The sequence below is a fragment of the Nannospalax galili genome, unplaced genomic scaffold (assembly GCF_000622305.1).
Source record: "Nannospalax galili isolate Female #2095 unplaced genomic scaffold, S.galili_v1.0 scaffold610, whole genome shotgun sequence".
Classification (NCBI taxonomy): Eukaryota; Metazoa; Chordata; class Mammalia; order Rodentia; family Spalacidae; genus Nannospalax; species Nannospalax galili.
This window is the reverse complement of record NW_008329141.1, coordinates 1,766,842-1,785,716: the sequence shown is the minus strand read 5'-3', so window position 1 is coordinate 1,785,716 and position 18,875 is coordinate 1,766,842. Positions and strand designations below refer to the sequence as shown.

General features: G+C 47.3%; 1 non-coding gene across 1 annotated transcript; it reads left to right on the top strand.

Annotated features, from left to right (window-relative positions):
- The first annotated feature begins 18,287 nt into the window (after window positions 1-18,287).
- LOC115070437 lies at window positions 18,288-18,409 on the top strand. The gene has a single exon (XR_003849591.1). It is a non-coding gene; the product is annotated as a small nucleolar RNA SNORA32 (small nucleolar RNA).
- Window positions 18,410-18,875: the final 466 nt, after the last annotated feature.

The window sequence follows — 18,875 nt, the reverse complement described above, 5'->3', positions numbered from 1 at the left end:
CGAGCTCCCTCTCCGCGCCGAGCCGACCGTCAGGGCCGCCGCGTGCGGGGAGAGCGGCCTCCTCAGATCTCGCTCGACCGCGGGTCCGGAACAATAGCCCGGGTGGACCGAACGCTAGGAGCGAGGCCCCGGGCCGCCGGCCCACGAGTGGCACCGGAGAGAGGGTTGCTCGGTGGGAGCAGGGCGGGCAGCATCCCGGGATGGCAGCGCTCTCAGCGCTGCCGACACTACGGGCGGCGCAGCCCCGGCCGTCCGGAGGCCGGACGCGGTGGCGGCCAGAGCGCTCTCCGCCTCGGGCTGCGGGACTCCGGCTCCAGGAGACCCGGAGCTGCTCGAGACCCCGGCTTCGGGCGCGAGCAAAGCTGTGCCATGAGGACCCGGCCTCCCCGCCCTGAGCGAGGCCGAACCAGAACATTCCCGCAGGTCCCGAGAAAGCGTAACAGCCACAAACTTTTGCCGACTCGCGCGGCCGAAGCCGCCCGCCGCCTGACTCTAGCCCTGGTGCCTTTTAAGGTGGCGCGAGCACTACCCCGGCGCGGACCCAACTTCGGGCCGCGCTTTTGTCCTGATGGTCCCGCCTGGGCGCGAACCTCCTTAAGAAAAAGCACGTGGGCAGGGGCTAGGGCCCCCGCGAGACGCCCCGGGCATCGGCGACGGTCCACCGCTGGGACGCAGGGGGAGAAAATGTGAACTGAGTCTCCGCCGGCCTCCGGGTCAAGCAGCCCCCCCTGCGCCTCCTGTCCCTCCAGCACACCTTGGCTCTCCCCGCCCCCCCATTCCCCTGGACCCCAAGGACTCTCCCTCCACGGGCTGCCAGTGCCACTGGTCCCCCTTAAGAAGCGTTGACTGTACGGCGGCGCCAGAGGGCCAAATTAAATTCAGTTTCGGGAAACGCGCTCGGGGGCAATTTTGGAAATCCTGGTCCTACACTGGGGCAGTGGAAAGCTGAGTCTGCAGATAGTGCCCAGGACCAGGCTGCTGTCCACTCGCATCGTCACCCACTCCCACGGGCGGCAAGCTCACGGCCTAGGAGGCCTGAGAGCTTCTGGAAGAACAAGGGTTCCCGAAAGGAAACCTGTCCTTGGCCCAGGTCTTGGTGCCCAGAGCCGGGTGAGTCCCACACCCTGGAGCTACCCACCGTGTTCAAAAGAAGCCTAGTGCGACCGGGCAGCGGAGCCCAGCCAAGCTCAGAAAGGACGCTAGCGGGGTAGTAATCCTGCCCAGAGCTGCCAAAGTTTTAGGCAGTCTCTTCCTTTTTTACTTTCCCAAATTCCGTGCCCCTACCAACATCCCCAGCCAAAGGGAATGGAGAAAACTCGAAATCTGTGAAAACTAAGTGGCCTGAGTAAATCAATCCGAAGAGGTAGCTAAAAAGGGTTCTGGCAGCAAAGAAGCAAATTGTTGAGTTTGATCGACACACTTTTTAAAAAATCTGCAGTAGCAAAGCGAAATGAGAAGGGGGTGTTGCAAAAACTTAACTACTACTCCTGTCAAATTTATCCCGTTTTCAAAATGGAGAATGGTATATATCTTATTAATATCTTAACGATAATAAGCCCTTTTCTTTCCTTACCTTGGTGTTGGAACTGTGGGATCCACCTCCTCCTGATCAATGTCCAGGAACTTAGAGGAATTGATGATATTAGGACTCAGTACTTCTGGGGGGAAAATGCAAATCGTTTAGTGAGGATCTTTTCTGCCTGATTCGTCACTATTATTATATCTGATGATGCGAATGGTTGGAACGATTCTATCCTGTCATTAATGAGCTATTTTATAAACACCACTGTCTGAAGATCTTCATTTACATTTCGTTAAGGATCACTTCGCTAACCTCACAGGCTTGTGTCAACAGCATGATAATGCGACTTCAGTTACACTCTTATAAACAACACAACACGGCTGTTTTGTTAATAGGTTAATATTTTATAAAGTGTAAATCATTTATTATGTTTTGAAGGGAACTATTGATTCTAAATAATTAAACCCCCAAGAAAGGCTGTTTAAATAAAGTATACAATTAAGTTCAATTAAATGTTCATTGTGGCTAGATTCTGCACCTTTTCAAATTTGATTTTTCTTGTCCGCTTTTGATAGTGAAAATAAAATCATTTTGGACAAAAAGTCTGAATTATTTAAAATTACAGTTTAAAATACATAAATAATATTTAACATACAGGAAAATGTCAAGTTCGATAAGTCATTACCAGAAATGTATTTTGAATGTTGATAGATTTATTTTCAGTAAAACATTTTGCAATTTTTTCACAGTTTACAAAAAGAGAATTCTAGAAAGTTTTGCCATGTATGCCCAGTGTGAATTTTTTTCCACTTTAGTTTTTCCCCTAATAAAGGCCTTTTCTGTTTCAAATTGCATATACTTTTCCCAACATAATTTTAACATTGACCTCATTTCTACTAAAGCAATTATTTCAAGCATGTTTAGTTTCTGCAGTAAGAGATATTTTAAATACTTTGATTTTTTGTTGTTTTCCACTTTTTAAAAACAGTAAATAAATTTGATGATGATTCAAAAGATTTTGTTTGGTTTCATTTTGTATTTCTCATGATTGATTTCCAAACATTTTTTAAAGAAAATCACTATTAAAAAATGGTGTAAGTACGTTTGTCTTTTTAAATATTTTCATCCAAAACTCTTTTTCCCCCTAGTTAGGAGATAATTTGCTCTATGAGCAAAATGTAATGTTCACATCTGGGGCTTTTTTATCCCGGGTTTGCTTCGGACTGGAATTTTTGTGGGGAATCTGCTCAGACTTTTGACCCTTCTCCTATCCCCGATTTTTTGTGTTATTTAATCAGAGGTCACCGGTCTTTCACAATCACACTGGAATTTGTTATTTTAAAAATAAAAATAAATCAACGGATCCTTATAGGCTGAGCTTTAACTGATCCGTTTTCTACTTGCCGTGTCTTTGCCTTTTCTGTCTCTCCAGGCCTTTCTTCTGTGATCTCTTACAGCCTGCACTTTTAATGGCGACATAGTTCGATTTTGCTTTGTAACCTCTGAGGTTTCGGCCTTGCAGGTCCTCCACCAGGTCAGCCTTCCTTCACCGATGTGGCTATGAACCACCTAAGCAGCACTGCCCTGGTGGGACGCAGTGCCAAGCCTTCAGTAAGTCCTTACTTGGCGCAGTCACCCAGCCTCCAATGGCCCAGCATTCATCCCCAGGCTCTAGGGCTTTCAAGTTTGGTCATCCAGGCAAAGAGGTCCTCCCAGAGGTGCGCAGCCTTTTAGAGATCACTGGAAATTTGTGCTGCCTTTTCCCTCCACCCCAGGATACACAGTTAAAAAACTTAATGGGACTAAACCAAAATGCCCAACCTCTTGTTCTGGAGCTGGCTCCACTAGGGAAGGGGTGTTGGGTGTGAGGGAGATCAGTTCTTTCTAAGGATGCTCACATCAAGTCTGAGGCCAATTTCCTCCGAGGTCTGTCCAGGCAGTTAGGCAACAGGCACTTACCAAAGACAATATACGGGTACAGGGCTTAGATTGAAAAACAGGATGCTCTCAGTGAACAAGGGCTACGGGCTGAATGCCAGAGAAGGGATGAACGTTAAAGGACAGGTAGACCAGGATGGGTTTAAGCTCTTTTTCAGACTGCTCTAGGGAGTGACCACAGCACAGAAGCACTTGCTTCCTTAGTTGTACAGCTTCCTTGTGGGCATCAGAACCCTAGATATCTTCCAGTGCCAGGCAAACACAAATTACTCCCGGATCCTCCAACCGCTCTAGGGACCTGGGCTGGGCGGAGCAGTGTGGCAGCCTTTGGGCCACAGGATGTAGGAGCAGTGAGGTTCTCCAAAGGTCATCAAATGAACATGCAACTGTGGTCTGGACAGAGATACACCCCCACTAGACGACTGATTGGAAACCGGTGGAAGGCAACTAGTCTGCCTTAGATGTGAGCCTGGCTCCCAAGAGGCCAGGGAGTTGGAGGTCAGAACAAACTGTGCCAAAGCCCAAGGGATATAAAGGGATATGTGATATGATGGGTAGTCCGTGAAGTGACCCAGGATAGGACCCGCAACTTTCAGACTGTGGTCCCAAGTGAAGGAGATAGGCACGGGTGGACTTTGCTTGCACGAAAAGATAGGAAACAGATTTCAGACCTGGGAGAGAGTCCTTGGGTGAAATAGTTGGATGTCTGGTCCGTCGTCACGGGGTGGGAGGCCCGACAAGAGAAGGCCTTAGGACTGGGCACCCCAGGCGTCACACCGCAATCCCACCCCACACCCCCTACTCCCGGCTCCCTGGCCGAAGCCTTTTTTCCTCCTCGTCCTGAAAACTGATTTCCTTAGGCTGCATGCAGCTCAGCGAGAAACGACCGTCCTGCCAATCTAGTTTGTGTATAGAAATCCACTGTTGATGATGGAGGTTAACAAGGCAAGGGGAAGGAGTCAAGAAATGGTCAAAGGGTCCTCCGGGGCCACCCGCCTCCACTTTGCTGGTGGGCGGCCTGGGGTAGCGTTCCGGACCCGCGGAGTCTTCCTTTGGGAAACACCAACCCGGGTAGAGGGACTCAGGCCCAAGGCGAAGAACTCGCAGCCTTGACTAGTTGTCCAGGTCCCTCCACCTTCGAGACCGGTCACTGCCCCGGGTCCCCGCCCAGAGTGCAGGCGCGGTCTCCCGACAGCGCCACCGCGTGGGCTGCGACTAAAACCAAAGGCGATGGCTGGAGCCGGGCCCTACCGCCCTGCCAGGAGACCATAGGTTAAGATGAGGGGCGGAGGTGGGGTCCAGGGCCTAGGACCATTCCACCACCCAACACCAAAACGCAGGACGCGCGCAAAACATCATTGCCTGCAGTTTGCTTTAATCTCTTTTAATGAGACCTACACCTAAAAAGCGCAGGGCATGTTATTCCATCCGAACCCCAAACTCCAGGCAGGCGGACTTGCACGGTGAATTGCGGTCCATCCCTAGCCAGGGCAGGGGAGCTCAGGCAGCTGGGTGCCAGCGGGTTCTAGCAGCAGTGACCCGAGAGCCTTAAGACTCTGGGCCCGCTCTGGGCTCGAACTGCCCCGAGAAGCAGAGAAAGATTGCTGGGGGACTCAAGGTCCCAGGCACTTACTGGGACCAAGGATGAGGCGCGCAGTCAGTGTTTCCGTCGGTCCACACTCCTAGAGAGTGGAGAATGTAGAAGCCCCCCTAGTGGAGGGGGGAATGTAGAAGCCTCCGTGGTCGGAGCGTCGACTGATTTCAGGGTTGCAGGAAACCCCTCTCAGACACCCTTTTAGTCCCTCAAGGCTTGACGTCCGGTGTAGATCCAGGTGGCTTTGACGCCTGCGTCCCGGAACTTAGTTTTCTCCCACCCGCCGAACCTTCCCTCTGGGTCCTGAGGACAAACCTAACAGAACTGGACATCACCTGGCGCCATCCTGGAGCCACATCAGGACGTGAGAGCCCCCAGACGAGCTTAGAGGACTTCGCTGGGTAGGTTGGGGCTTATTTCAAATAAATTCAGTTCTCTACCCACCCCATCGCCCCCACCCCGCACTCATGCACATACACAACTACACGCAGTGGAACTGTCAGCTATTGAATAACCAACCCAGAAAGGTATAAGTTCACCTAGTGCGCACCCATTTACAAAGCTTCCAGAGCTACACCACAGGACGAGCCGTGGGCGCCTGAGTCCGCGGGTTCCACGCTGGGCTAGATCCAGGTCTCAGGGACCAGTGCCCAGCGCTACCTGAGATAGGGCAGTGCCACCCGGCAGGCTCAATTGTCGCGCAGCGTGACCACTTGGCCTGCTTGCCCACAGCCTCATTACTGGCTGTGTATGACCTGTTTATTTCTGAAGTCTGGTACCCAGTGTCCTACCCTACACCATGCTGAGCTCTCTCCATGCATGCCAGGCCTGACACCCCTTACCAAGTGGCTCACCTCAGCTTGCTGCCCTTGCCTTCGGCCGCTCTTGCCTAGTCCCTAGCAAGGGGTGGTGGGTCAGTGCACCGACGCTGACTGCTCACCTCCGGGAACCAAAGGAAGGTGCCTGAGGCGTCGCTCGTCCAGCCCCGGAGCTGATTTAAATAACTAATAAGCTCGGAGAAATTTTACGAGGGGAACTTTTCCTTTTAGTATCAATAAAGCCTAGTAATTGGGTTTGTTGGTTACCTAAGCTCGACTGACTCTCTCTCTCTCTCTCTCTCTCTCTCTCTCTCTCTCTCTCTCTGCCTCCCGTTTTCAGAAACAGACAACTGTGTGCGTTTGTGTGGTGTGTGTGACTGTGAATGTGGCAAAGTTGTTTGTTTCAAAAGTACTTGGCCAGCAGAACAATCATGATTATGCTTCAGAGTGGAGACTTTAGAAAGGTGAACTGTGGTGATTTGGGGGGACAAGATGTAGACAATTCCAGTTGCACAAGAAAACCGGAGGGAAGGGGGTTTCTGAAGATTTTTCCCTCATTTTATGTGCTAGGAAAAGAACCTGCAGTGATTTCCTAATAGTTTCCTCTTTCATTAACTTTCACTGCATTCTGACTGCCGATCCTAATGGTTATCTGTTGCTTTTCGTTCACAGAATTCTATGCTACAATACATTCTAAATTTTTATTTTTACTTCTAACCATTTTAAGCATGTTTTTAACAGTGGAATATTTTTTCCATCTGTGAACCAAACCGTAATTTTAAAGTATAGAAGAACTTCCCTGCATAAGAAGGGCTAACAGCCCGTTTGTTCATTAGTGTCTGCAGAGTTGCTTCTACCTATACAAAAATCTCTAAAACCTAAAAACAATCTAAGTGTGTTTTTCACCAAGCATGGTGATTTGTTTTTGTTTTATTTTGTTTTGTTTTTTTCCCATGGAGGTAAAACAGAGGTTTAAGAAGACTTTTGGAAAAGTGTGCTAAAATTTACCTGAAGTTAAATTTCTTACCAAGTGCAACATAACCGGTGCTTAGAAATGTCAGCCTAACGAAATGCAGGGTATTTTTGGAGTCATATATTAATGTAATTCTATGATAAGTAGTCAGTGAAAAGATGTGAGGTTGAGTTGCTGAGGAGGAAGATACTAGCTCCAGAAGTTAATAGAAGTTAATAGAAGCATACCCAAACCTGTGCACGCCTATCGCCTGCCTATCGCCTGCCTATCGCCTGTGTTTACTGCATTCTGGGGAAATTTCCCTTTCCACTTTTAGCTTTAAAAATTAACTGGGCTTCCTTAGTTACAGTGGTTTTAGGCGATGAGACCAGAAGTCTGCAGAGGGTTACCTCTGCCAGGTAACTTCTAGAGTCAGGGCAATAGACCCACCCCTTCTCACATTCCAGGAAGAAAAGGGCATCTGGCTGACCCTTCACAGCTCTGCCCTCCTTATCCAGAGACTGGCAACACCAGAGTGCCTGACCCTTCTCTCCCTTAAGATTTCTGCAGCCGGTGCTGAGCTATGATACCAGAAAGGTCGCATGGATCTTGAGCTGTGGGTGTGTATCTCTATTTGCTTTCAGAGAAGGCTACTTCCAGATAACTTTCCTTTCAATCTGTTCTCCACCCTTCTATGACCACCCATCGCTCTCAATTGTTTCGTCTTCTCCCTAGTAGCAAAGTGCTTCCCCAACCAACCCAGGGTCTCAGGGACTTCTTGCCTTTCCTGGTTCCCCTGCTCTGGACTTAAGTCAGTATTGCTCTGGGAACCTAGGCTGCCCCTTATGACTTCCCTGCTATCCTGAGTTTTGGTTTCAGTTCATCTGTTTTCTGAGGATGTGGAAAATCCACTTTTATTCTTTTTCTGGTTTTGCCTCATTTGTACTCCCCCCCCCCTTTTTTTTAAGAACTTCCCTCAAGTCTGGTTTCTGCCAGACCCTCTGTCATCTTTCTAAGTTCTCTGTGCAAGAGCAAGAAGTGATTTGTCTGTTTATAACAGATTTAATTAAGACAGTTATGTGCCGTGAACTCTTTGGGCTCCAATCAATGCACTTTGATTTGGAAAGTCAAATAGAATCACATCTTGTGCTTGCAGATCTGGCCGCCCAGATTCTGGAAGACATTGACTGTTGTCCTTCTACATCGGCATCACTGGACTAGGTGAATTCCCTATAGGACTGTCTGCCTTTTGAGTTCCAGGAGACCTGAAGTCAGGTTTTCCTGCAGATCCAGGCCTTCCAGGTTATAATCCTGAAGGGTTGGCTTCTCAGTTCGTTCCTGGTGGCTGGTGGCTGGGAAGCTGGGCACCGGACTTCTGGGGATGGGATCTAGCTTTTCAGTTGCTAGAGAGCTCTGCAGTCTGAGGCCTTCCTCCCATGACTTCTATCTTCCCAACTCCAGACAGTTTTAGCTAAGCTTCTGAACCGGGTTGCAAGCCTCTACTTTTCCAAAGTTGTGCCTTCCCTTCCCACAACCCTCTTAAGTGCTCCAGTCTAGATGTTTTTCTAATTTGTCATTGAAAACCTCTGAAACTGGAGCACAACACTTGAGGACTTTTATGGATGCTTTGACTTCAGTCCCTTAATGTAAAGGGAAGGGGGCTGACAGTAGGGAGTGATAAGCAACAGAAGTCCCAATGTATTCTGGACTTTTCTTCCCATTGTGTTCCTGCAGCAGCCGCGCAGGCATTTTCCATCCATTTTCCTCCTGTTTTCTTGGAAAGTATCGGCACCAGCACCACATTCTTCAGTTCTCAGAAAGTAACAGAGACAGTGGAAGGCCCCTGATAGCCCCCCTCCTCCCACAACTTTGATGAGGACCCCAGCCCCCAGGGGTCATGACGATGCAGTTGGCCAGTTGGCAGGTGAACCCTCCTCTACTGCTCTTCTCTCCCCTATCTCTCCCCTCTAGCTCCATCCCTGGCCAACAACCAAGTCTTTGCCACCCCCTGAGATTCTAGACACCCCCAAAGAAAGCCACAGCTCTACTACCAGTTTTATGGTACAGTCTGTCAGTGACCCCCTTGATGCCAGTACATTTGCAATCTAGCAAAAAAAGTACTACCCCCTTCCCAGGAGGCCTAGAGGCCCTTGAGCTTGTAGGCAGACAGCAGAAAGTAGGGAATCTCAGAGGATCTGTCTTGGAAAACTACTTGGAGTAGCTGTTTTCTTGCCATTCCTGAGACCTTGGCAGATCCTTGTAGGCAGAATGAGTGTGTCTCTCCGCTCCAGGGGCACCCCCAAAGGTCTCTTGCAACCGTGGTGCTAAAGGATTGAGTTTTTGTCTTTTTTAAAAAACGATGTCTGTATTTCTGTGTAAAACCAACCGTAGCACTAGAAAGATGGAGTTATTACCAAAGTGGTTTGTGACTCGCTCCTTCTTCGGTGTCGTCTCTTAGGGAGTGGGGGCAGCAATCCTGGGTCAGTCCCTGTGGAAAAGCAAAGTGGCCGGGCCTTTGCTCTCAGGCCCAGCAAAAAACGCTCCTGTGTGTATTTCTTGCTTGTGGCTGTGAATGAAAGGGGGCAGAACTGGTCTGGTGCAGTAGCCACCACCCTGGCACCTCCAAGCAGAGTCAGCTAAGGAGCGGACTCAAGAATGGATCTATGAATGAGCTCTTCAGCACAGGCTCTCAGAGGCAAGTCTTAGTTAATTGGCCTGTGGGCAGCTGCCGGCTACTGCCACTCTACCCCCCTTCCCAAGACCCGCCTCTGGGCAGGCTTGAGGTGGTCGGGGAGTTTCACCAGCAGCTCCCACCACCCTTCAGGCCCAGCTCTGGCCCTGGCAATATCTGCACTTTGTCATCACGCCCGAGTATTTGACATTCGCAATTATCTGCAAATACCCTGATCGGTTTGTATATGAAACACTTTTTTTCCTGCCTTAAGGTTGGAATCTGGTAAGTTTCAGACAAGTGGTTGGGGGAGGAGGTAACTCTCGGGACCTCGGGGACCAAGCGGGTGAACCCGGTTCAGAAGAGGTGGGCGTCGGGAACCCACAGGTCTGCGCGCCTTCCTCAATGGTTCTCCCAGCATCGCAAAAAGTAAAGGTCAGGCGACCAGAGTTTGGCAAGGACCCAGGCCAAGAACCTCGGGTCCATTTCTGAGAGAGCACACCCTAATCTCCAGCGGAGGCTGCAGTGGCCAGGGGTTAATGATCTTGAGATCCGGAAAAGGGCGCTTCCCAGCCTGGCAGTCATCACTGAGAGTGTCAGTCATCAGCTCTCGATCCAGTGCCGGAATTTACTGGCTCAAAGAACCGTCCCAGAAAGCCCCTGCCCTAGGAATTCCTCCTGACCCGGTGGTCCCTGGAAGTAAACCACGTCCTGCTTTCACAGAAGCGGATGCCCCTTTGACCATCCGCCTGTCTCCCCAAGCTCCTCTCCTACATCGTAGTAGTTGAGAGAGAGAGAGAGAGAGAGAGAGAGAGAGAGAGAGAGAGAGAGAGATTTTGCCCCCACCCCCCGCTCCGGCAAAGTCTAGGGGACTGGAGAACAGAGATGCACAGTGGGAACCAAGCTCACACCAGGTGAACGCAACCCGTACGCTCCAGTCTCTGCCTCAGACTCGCCAGCAAGCCAGTTCCTTAGCGTCCGGGCCGGTACAGCAGCAACTTCAGAAAGGACTTTACAAACCCTATCCCCACGCTGTTAGGTTGGGACTCTGCTAGAACACTCGTCAGTCCCCTTTCCCAATTACCCAGTTCTGCTAAAACTGGAGGAGGAGGGTTAGCTTAGAGAAAGGTGTGTTGGGGGGGCAGTTTGAGCAACAGCTAGCAACCTGCAAAGAGGGAGGGGGAAGTTTAGGAAGTCTGTCTCTGCAATACCCAACTGCCAAATCATCTGCAAAGTCCGGGAGAAAAAGGAAGCTGGTGGAAGAGGACTCATTCTCCCTTGCCCTCCTACGCCCTCAGAACCTGGCCTGTCGCCAGTACTGGAAACCCAGAAAGAGAGGCTGGGAGAACTCCAGCTCTGAAGGTTTGGGCTCAGGCTCTTAAGGCAAAAAAAATTAGGGAGGCTGGATAAGGTCTTTACAGTCTCCGATGGCGCCTTTGACCTAGGAGGTACTCAGATACAAGCATGCGGGGCGACTTCTTCACTCACAAGTCTCAGTTCCTATTCAAGGATTCCGGAAAAGCAGCTCTCCTCCTCGCTCTGTGCTTTGGAGCCAGATCCCTAGTTTGAGGCCCATCCCTATCTCTGCGTCCTTTGGTTAGGCCCTGCCTTGGCGGAGTATTTCTAAGTGGGGCGCGCGTAGGCCCCTGGCTGTGCCTAGGCAACCGGGTTTCTGCTTGGGTCTGGGCAAAGTCGGAAAAGGGCAGGTGACACCCATTGCGCCTTTCTCTGGGTGTAGGATTGTCTTGGCCTGCGCAGGTAGCCCAGCCCAGCCAGGCATTCAACTTTCGCCCCTTTATTTCCTTTATTTTTCCCACATGCACCATTTTGTAAGGTGTGTCATTGCTACATTCCATTAACATACTCCACAGAAAGTACCACAAGGATTGGATTAAGTTTTGCTTATTCGGCTTCCCGAATAGCGTTCTTCAGCATCTTGCTCTCTGAGCACCCAGTCTCTGAGAACTCGGAAGAGCGCCCTTTGGCAGAAATGATGACTGCTTTGACCCAGCAGAGCGCGCCATGCACTAATCTGCTTTCAGAGTGAACCTTCGCGGAAGTTCGGCACCAAGCACCCCTCTACCAACTGACGCCCTGAGCTCCAGCAAACATCCTGCTTTGAAACTACCGCTATAGTCTTTCACGCCCAAATGGCTTTGCTTTGGGGGAGTTTCTCCCATGATACGATGACCACTGAGGGAAGTTTCTCAAGACAAGGAACTAAGGCTGGGGCCCTGATCTGCTCCTTTGAGACCTTGACTTCTAGGGCTTCAGTCAGAAGCTAGCCACAGAGGCGCTCCTTCTAGGAGCCCAGGTCTCAGAGGGCAACCTGTGTTGAGGCTGGGTGTATGGATGACCCGCTGCAGGCAGATTCCAGGAAAGGAGAGGGGCTCTGTGTATTAGGCAACCGCAGACCTCTTCCGAGCCGCGCCCTGGCTTTATGAATAACTTTAGAAAAACCTCAGAATTCATACTTCAGGGAGCACATCCCCATTCTCACCTGCATACCCCCACCACCACCCCCGTCCTTTCTAGGCCTTGCTTCTTTCCCACTGATCTTCGCTGCAACTGCCCCACCGGCTCAGGGCAAGCAGACACCGACTGCAGCGCGGGTGCTTGTGATGTTTATTTGCAGCTAACCGCTCGCTGTGCTGGAAAATGCTGACTACCGGGGTTGGACCGGGAGCTTCCGCGGGGGTTCGTGGAACAGGGCTTTCTAATCTCACCCTGGAAGCCAAGGTGCCCGAGGTCGTTGTATCACCTAGGTCCTGGTCATTGACCGGTCCCGGCCTACAGTCAGCCCTGCTTGTCAGGGTCCACCTGGGTCGCTCTTCTCTAGTGGTTTCCTTGCCTTCCCTGCAGACAGCGGCGCCCAAGGAACCCAATGCCCAGCCAGATCCTCATTTCTGGTTGCTGCAAAGACTGGAAAGAACTAAGGCATTTTTGAGTGAGTTAGTAGGAGAACAGATCATCTAGGCTCAGATGAATGTGTATATTTTTATCTGCACACCCATACATATGCAGGCATACATACCTATTGTTGAAACTAGTCTTAGTCCCACAGGTTTTGAGCCTTGTTTTTAAAATATTTTATGTGATCTAATCCCTTCCCACTGTATTTCTCAAGTCACTTATTTTCAGGAGCTTTAAGTTGGCTCCAGTACAAAATAGGGGCTCAGATGAGACCCCCCTGACCAAGCAGCAAGAACATCAGCATCAGAACTCCTCTCCAACGCCACGGATTTCAGGGTTTAGAAGCGTTTAAGGCATTGACTACTGTTATAAAAACAGCATTGGCAGAGGAACAAGAAGGTAGGTAGCAAGGGGCCAAATATAGACGGTACTATATATGTATTGAAAATCTAATAATGAAACACATTATTTTGTATACTATCTAGAATATCAATAAAAAAGAACAGCAACACCTCTAATTCAGGGTCAAGGGAAAAGCAATAAACTGGACTATGAAATCCTTGTGCTCAGTGTTGCACCTGCACCCTGAGAGCCAGAGACCCCCTGGTCAGTACTTTCATTAAAATCAAACAAAAAACAGCCTCTCCTTAAACATAAATCTATCCTTCTGTAGGAATTCACCTGCAACATGTAAGCACTCTCCTAATGCTACATCATTAGGATGCCACATCAGCCTCTTCAGAGGGACTCTCAAAAGCAAAGGATTTCACACTTGGGAGCACACCTAAAGATCTCCTGACCCATCCGTGGTGGTCCTCTGATGAGGAGCTGGAGCTGAGAGAAGACAGAGAGCCATGCTCCTGGGAAGAATTTGAAATTGGAGCCCTTCTCTGTAACCCTGGGTTCAGCACAGCTGTGATCATTATGATCCTTAGTAAGGTATACTCCTTAATTCTATTATTTATACTTATATTTTATCACCAGTGTCATTATTGCAATAAATTCTATAAAAGAAAAATGGGGGCTGGAGAGATGGCTCAGTGGGTAAAAGCACTGGCTGTTTTGCAGAAGACCCAGGTTCGAATCCCAGTACGCACATGGCAGCTAACAACCATTTGAAACTCCAGTTCCAGGAGATCCAAGGCCCTTCTCTGTCCTCTGCAGGCACTGCACAACACGAGTACACTTACACACATGCAGGCATAATACTTATACACATTAAATATAAATAAATAAAAGATAAATGACATTGTTACCCTCTCTATAATCACTTTCTTTTTTTGATAGTGTTAACACAAAGCTATTATTTATAAGGACCTCTCATGATTCTTATTTGTATTCTTGTTCACAAAGACAGAGACACATTACAAATGGAAATGTCTGTGTCTTTTTCCGTAACTAATATCTGATCTTCAGCAAATGGGGCTGTGATGTCATTGAAATGGGTATTGGACAAGGTACCAATTGATTTATTGATTTCCCTTCTTCAGTGTCCTTAGAGAACTGGGAAGAAGAAGAAAAAGCGCAGGTTGGCTGAGATGTGCAATATTTATTGTATCACACACAAAAATTACATTTGGCTGATACAATTGACAATTCAGAAGTATTGCTTACTGAAATTCATGATGGGATGACATTGAAGCCACTCTGCTGATCCACCTGCTTTCTCTTAACCCAGTCATTTTAGTTGTCCATCAAAATTTAACCATTTAAAAATCAAAGCCCACCAAGTTTCCAGTTAGACTGCAAGAACTGGAGCAAGAAGAAAAGAGGAGGCTCACCTGGAAGACGGCAGACTACTCCTCAGTACTTTCACACGTGTGATCCCATCAATGTGCTAGGGGTCCTGGAAGCTCCATAGGATCCCTGAAAATTTTACACTCAGATTTCAAAAGGGCTCTCTGTGGTCTGTGTGACATCTCACTTGGGGTTGCTGATAAAAGAGTTTCCTATGGCTTAAACCTGTGATGGTTCCAGGCACGTATGCTACATATTGCAGGTGCCCCAACCCCACCCCAAGGCCAGAAGAGGGCACCAGATCCACTGGAGCTGGAGACCATTGTGTCTCCAACATGGGTGCTTGAAACCAAACTCTGATCCTCTGCAAGAAGAGTATGCATGCTTAACCTCTGACCCATCTCTCTAACCCTACTGAATCAGTTTGTGAGAAGACTTTTTAAATTAAACACTTCTTTTTGTATTTATTTATTTTTTATGTGTATGAATGTATTGTCTCATGTCCCATGCCATGCAATGCCCATGGAGGCCAGAAGAGGGCATAAAATTTCCTGGAACTGTAGTTAAGGATGGTTATTAGCTGCCATGTAAATGTTAGGAACTGAACCCAAGTCCTCTGCAAGAGCAGTCAGTGCTCTTAACTGCTGAGCCATCTCTCCTGTCCAGAGGAGAAAGACTTTTAGTCATGTCTTGTTAAAAATGCCACCTAGAGAAATTCCACATTGTAATATCTGTTTGGGAATAACCACACGTGACAACAAAGGTGCAAATACCTGAGCAATACAAAGTGCATTCTTCCTTTACCCTAGCACTGGGGATGCTAGCATTAGGTATCACTGAGTAACAGAGAGGATTTATCATACTTCCTTCTAAAAACAACTGCATGCTAGCTGCTTTTTTTTTTTCCTCCCTCCCCATTACCAGAAACACCTAGGTACTATTGCCTTCTCAATTTTCTGTTTATCTCAATCCTATAGGTTTAGCAGCAGCATCTGGTAAATCCCAATTTACATGGGTCCCATGATGCCTTTTGTGTGCTGGAGAAGGAGAGGGCATCACAAGAGCACCTCTTTCTCTCCCTCCACCTCCACAAGAAGAGGAGTGTGGTTCCAGAACACAGATCATTTTTTCCCCAGTCCTGGGTCCACTCTTAGGCTGGATGCTAGGTACTCTCTTCTCTAGGAGAAACTGGATGAGGGAGGGCTGGGAAGCAGGACTTGGATCATTGTCTGCACTTCCTTCTATGCCAGGGAAAGCCACTGGTGAAGATGCTTGGTAGGGCATGTGGTGATTTGGGAAACTAGAACTTTTCCTTTCCAGAAGCCTGAGTCCATGTGTGTTTGGAGTTGCTGTAGGGGTGATCTTTTATAGAAGGAAAATTTATTATTATTACTATTTTTTAATTTTATTTTTCTTTTTCAGTCTTTTTAGACAGAGTCTCCCTGTAGCCCCAGCTGATTTGGAAATCACCATGTAGCCCAGGCTGGCCTTGAACTCACAGAGATCTGCCTGCCTCTGCCTCCCAAGTGCTGGGAATAAAGGTGTGTGCCACCACACTTGGCTAAAGGTAAATGTCTTTAAACAATAGTATCCATTTTCTTGCAATGTTCTTAAAAACTATGAAAATTTCTGTAAATATTGTGGGATAATGAATAATTATACTTCCAAATTTTAAACCTACAGATTAAGTTAATTACTAGCAATGTGAATTTGGGAGATAAGCATACCCCTGTGGGCCTCATTTTCTGTTGTGAATGAGCAATGTACAAATAGTTATCAGATGATATTTTGGATATTAAATAATATACCATATATCAGTTGCCTAGTTCCTGGAACATAATTGTGGTGGTTTGTATGAGAAGTGTCTCCCATAGGCTCAGATATTTTAACATTTGGTCCCCAGTTGGTGGCCCTGTTTGGGAGGTCATGGAATCCTTAGGAGGTGTAGCCTTGCTGGAGGCAGTGTGGTACAGGAGGCAGGCTTTGAGAGTTCATAAGCCAAGCCTTGACCAACTTCCAGTTTGCCTTTCTGTTTCACATTCAAGAGGTGAGCTATCAGCTTCCTACTCCTGCCGCCATGCCTGTCACTGGCTGCCATGCCTCCCTACTATGATGGACTCTTATCCCTCTGGAACCATAAGCCAAGTAAACTCTTCATTCCATAAGGTGCCTTTGTCATGGTGTTTTATCACAGCAGCAGCAAAGTAAATACAATATTAAAAACTGAAAATATTCACTATATATTAAGATGTATCAATTATTAGTCTAATTCCTCCTCCTCCTCTTCTTCCTTCTCTTCCTGCGTTCTCCTCAACCCCATAGTGAAAATTACTGAAATTAAAATAGGAGTTGAATATTAGCTTCACTATGACTAGCAGAATGCCACAGGGAAAGGCTATAACAAAGTTATCCAAACTTCTCATCGTATAGTCCCTAAGATGTGGCACTCTATTGTCATGGAGGAGAGAACAAGAGGCTTGGGCTATCCTCTGTTCTCTGTCTTCTGGTCCCTCTAGCCTGAGGGACACAGGGTGTCATACTATATGAGTAGGAGGCCCCTGGGCTTCCTCTGAAAATCTCTCTCTGATTGTTCTGCATTAAACTTGTACAGTGGCAATGTTATTTGGTGTTGACAAAGAAATAGAATACTGCCATTTTCCCCTTTCTACAGTGATTTGGGTTTATAAAAGAAAATAGTTATACCTGTGTAGCTATTTATTATTACCTGGGCCTAGTTCATATTCTCTATCTGATTTTCTAAATTCCTATCCTGTTCTCATTGTGGTCAATTATTTTTTTCTATGTTCTTTTGCCACCCTGTGAGCACCAGCTGCCCCGGGAGCCAAAGTAGACAGAGCTGGTCAGGAGCAGCAACAGAGAGGCATTCTCTTTCCTCATTCTAAGACCAAATGCAAAACCAGTGGCTCTGCACTCAGCCTCAAAAGGCTGCCTCTGTAGCTTTTAGTAAAAGCAGAAGAGATTGTAGAAGTGACAGTGAAAGCACCGTTTGTTCCTGTTGTGGCTTTGTGTCTCTTTTTCTGAAAATTTCTGAGCCTACACTCTGAGTCAGGTTTTGGCACCCCTGGCTCACCACTTCCTTTGAGGGCGAAGCAGATTAGTAAATGTAACATTTGATACGAGACACCCAACTCACCCCTCAGTCTGTTTTTCTTTTTGATTCAATGTTTTGTCCTTTGTGAGGTCTGCTAGATATTTACATCAGTTTATGTCAGAAATATTCAGACAATAAAATTTCTATGACCTTGCAATGTGTTCCTTAAACAAATTGACTGCTTCCTACCAATCAATACTCTTTACCAGCATGAGGGAAGAAGCCAGGCTGAGGACCCCTCAGGCTCTTGGGGGGTGACTGGGTTGTTGTAAACTGAAGTGGTACCATAGAGTCACATAGCAACTCTCTCATTCTTTCCCTTTCCACTTGTAAAAGAACTACTTTTTTTTTTTCTCTTGTGAATATTTTTCGTTCTGGGAAAGAAGAATGAGAAGAGACAGCTCTGGGTACCAGCCTTCACACTGAGTTGACAGAAAGGCTCAGGTGACTGCTGACATCAGAAACCCTCAGAATGTAGGTCACAGATTCAATCCAACTCAACAAATACTGGGCTACCAGTTGGCTTGTTTTATTGCTCAGCTACTTTTTATCTTAAGGAATAATGAAAGGACTGTAAAAATAATAGTTACAAATGTTACTAGGATTTCACTTGCTTTCTCTCTTGAGTCCTCACAATGGTACTGTATATTGCCATCTGTCTGCATTTCACTTTCAAAAGTGAATTCAGAGAAGATGTTAATTTTCAGGTTACACTGCTAATGAGGAATGGGGCTTAACTAATATGAAAACTACCAAGAATCTTTCTATCAGGTTCTGTCATTTGCCTAACAGTGACAGATACAAGTGGTTTTTACAAACATGGACTTGATTAAAGGCATTGTTTAGTTATCATCTTGACATACCATTATAAGCCAGGAAATGCTCCAAATACGTTTAAAAAAATATGACATCACACCCTCTCAGAGCTTACAATGTATAAAGTCAACTCTTAGTGGGACCATGTCCTACTTGACCACACAGTTAATGGGCAAAATATGTGAATAAATAGAGGTTTTAAAACCTGTGCAAATGGTCATTACAAGGCTTTTAAGAATGCAGTTTCTCACTTGCTGTAGACATGACCATAAAAATATACGCCCACTAGGCTTTTTGTGTGCTACTTTGCTAGCAGTCAACCTGTTAGAAACATTTTATCACTGATGAGGATTTCAGAAGCACATTGCATGTTTTGGGGAATGGATCTAGTGTATATCTCAGTTGCTAATAAGGGCTGATAGCACAGCTGGATTAAAAAATACCTGTTTCTTTGAGAAAGGATTGTCTGGGTTGTCTTGAACTTCTGCAACTTTGATGGACAGTGAATGAATCATGTGAAATATCCCTTAAATAAATATTTTTTTCACTTAATAATAATAATAATAATAAACCCATGCAAAGGAAACAAGCTCATTTTCATTAGTGTCATTTGTCACAGAGCTGTGCACTAAATCCAGGCCTTAGAGTGGGTGGGTTCTCAATCCCACTTGTGAGATTTAGGGTCTGCTCTTTGGAGAAAGGAGCACCTCTAATGCTGATTTGGAAGTGAGATCAATGAACAGAATTATCCACAGCAATGTGGGAAGGAACCTGGTAAAGAGGATGATGCTCCCAGCTTCCC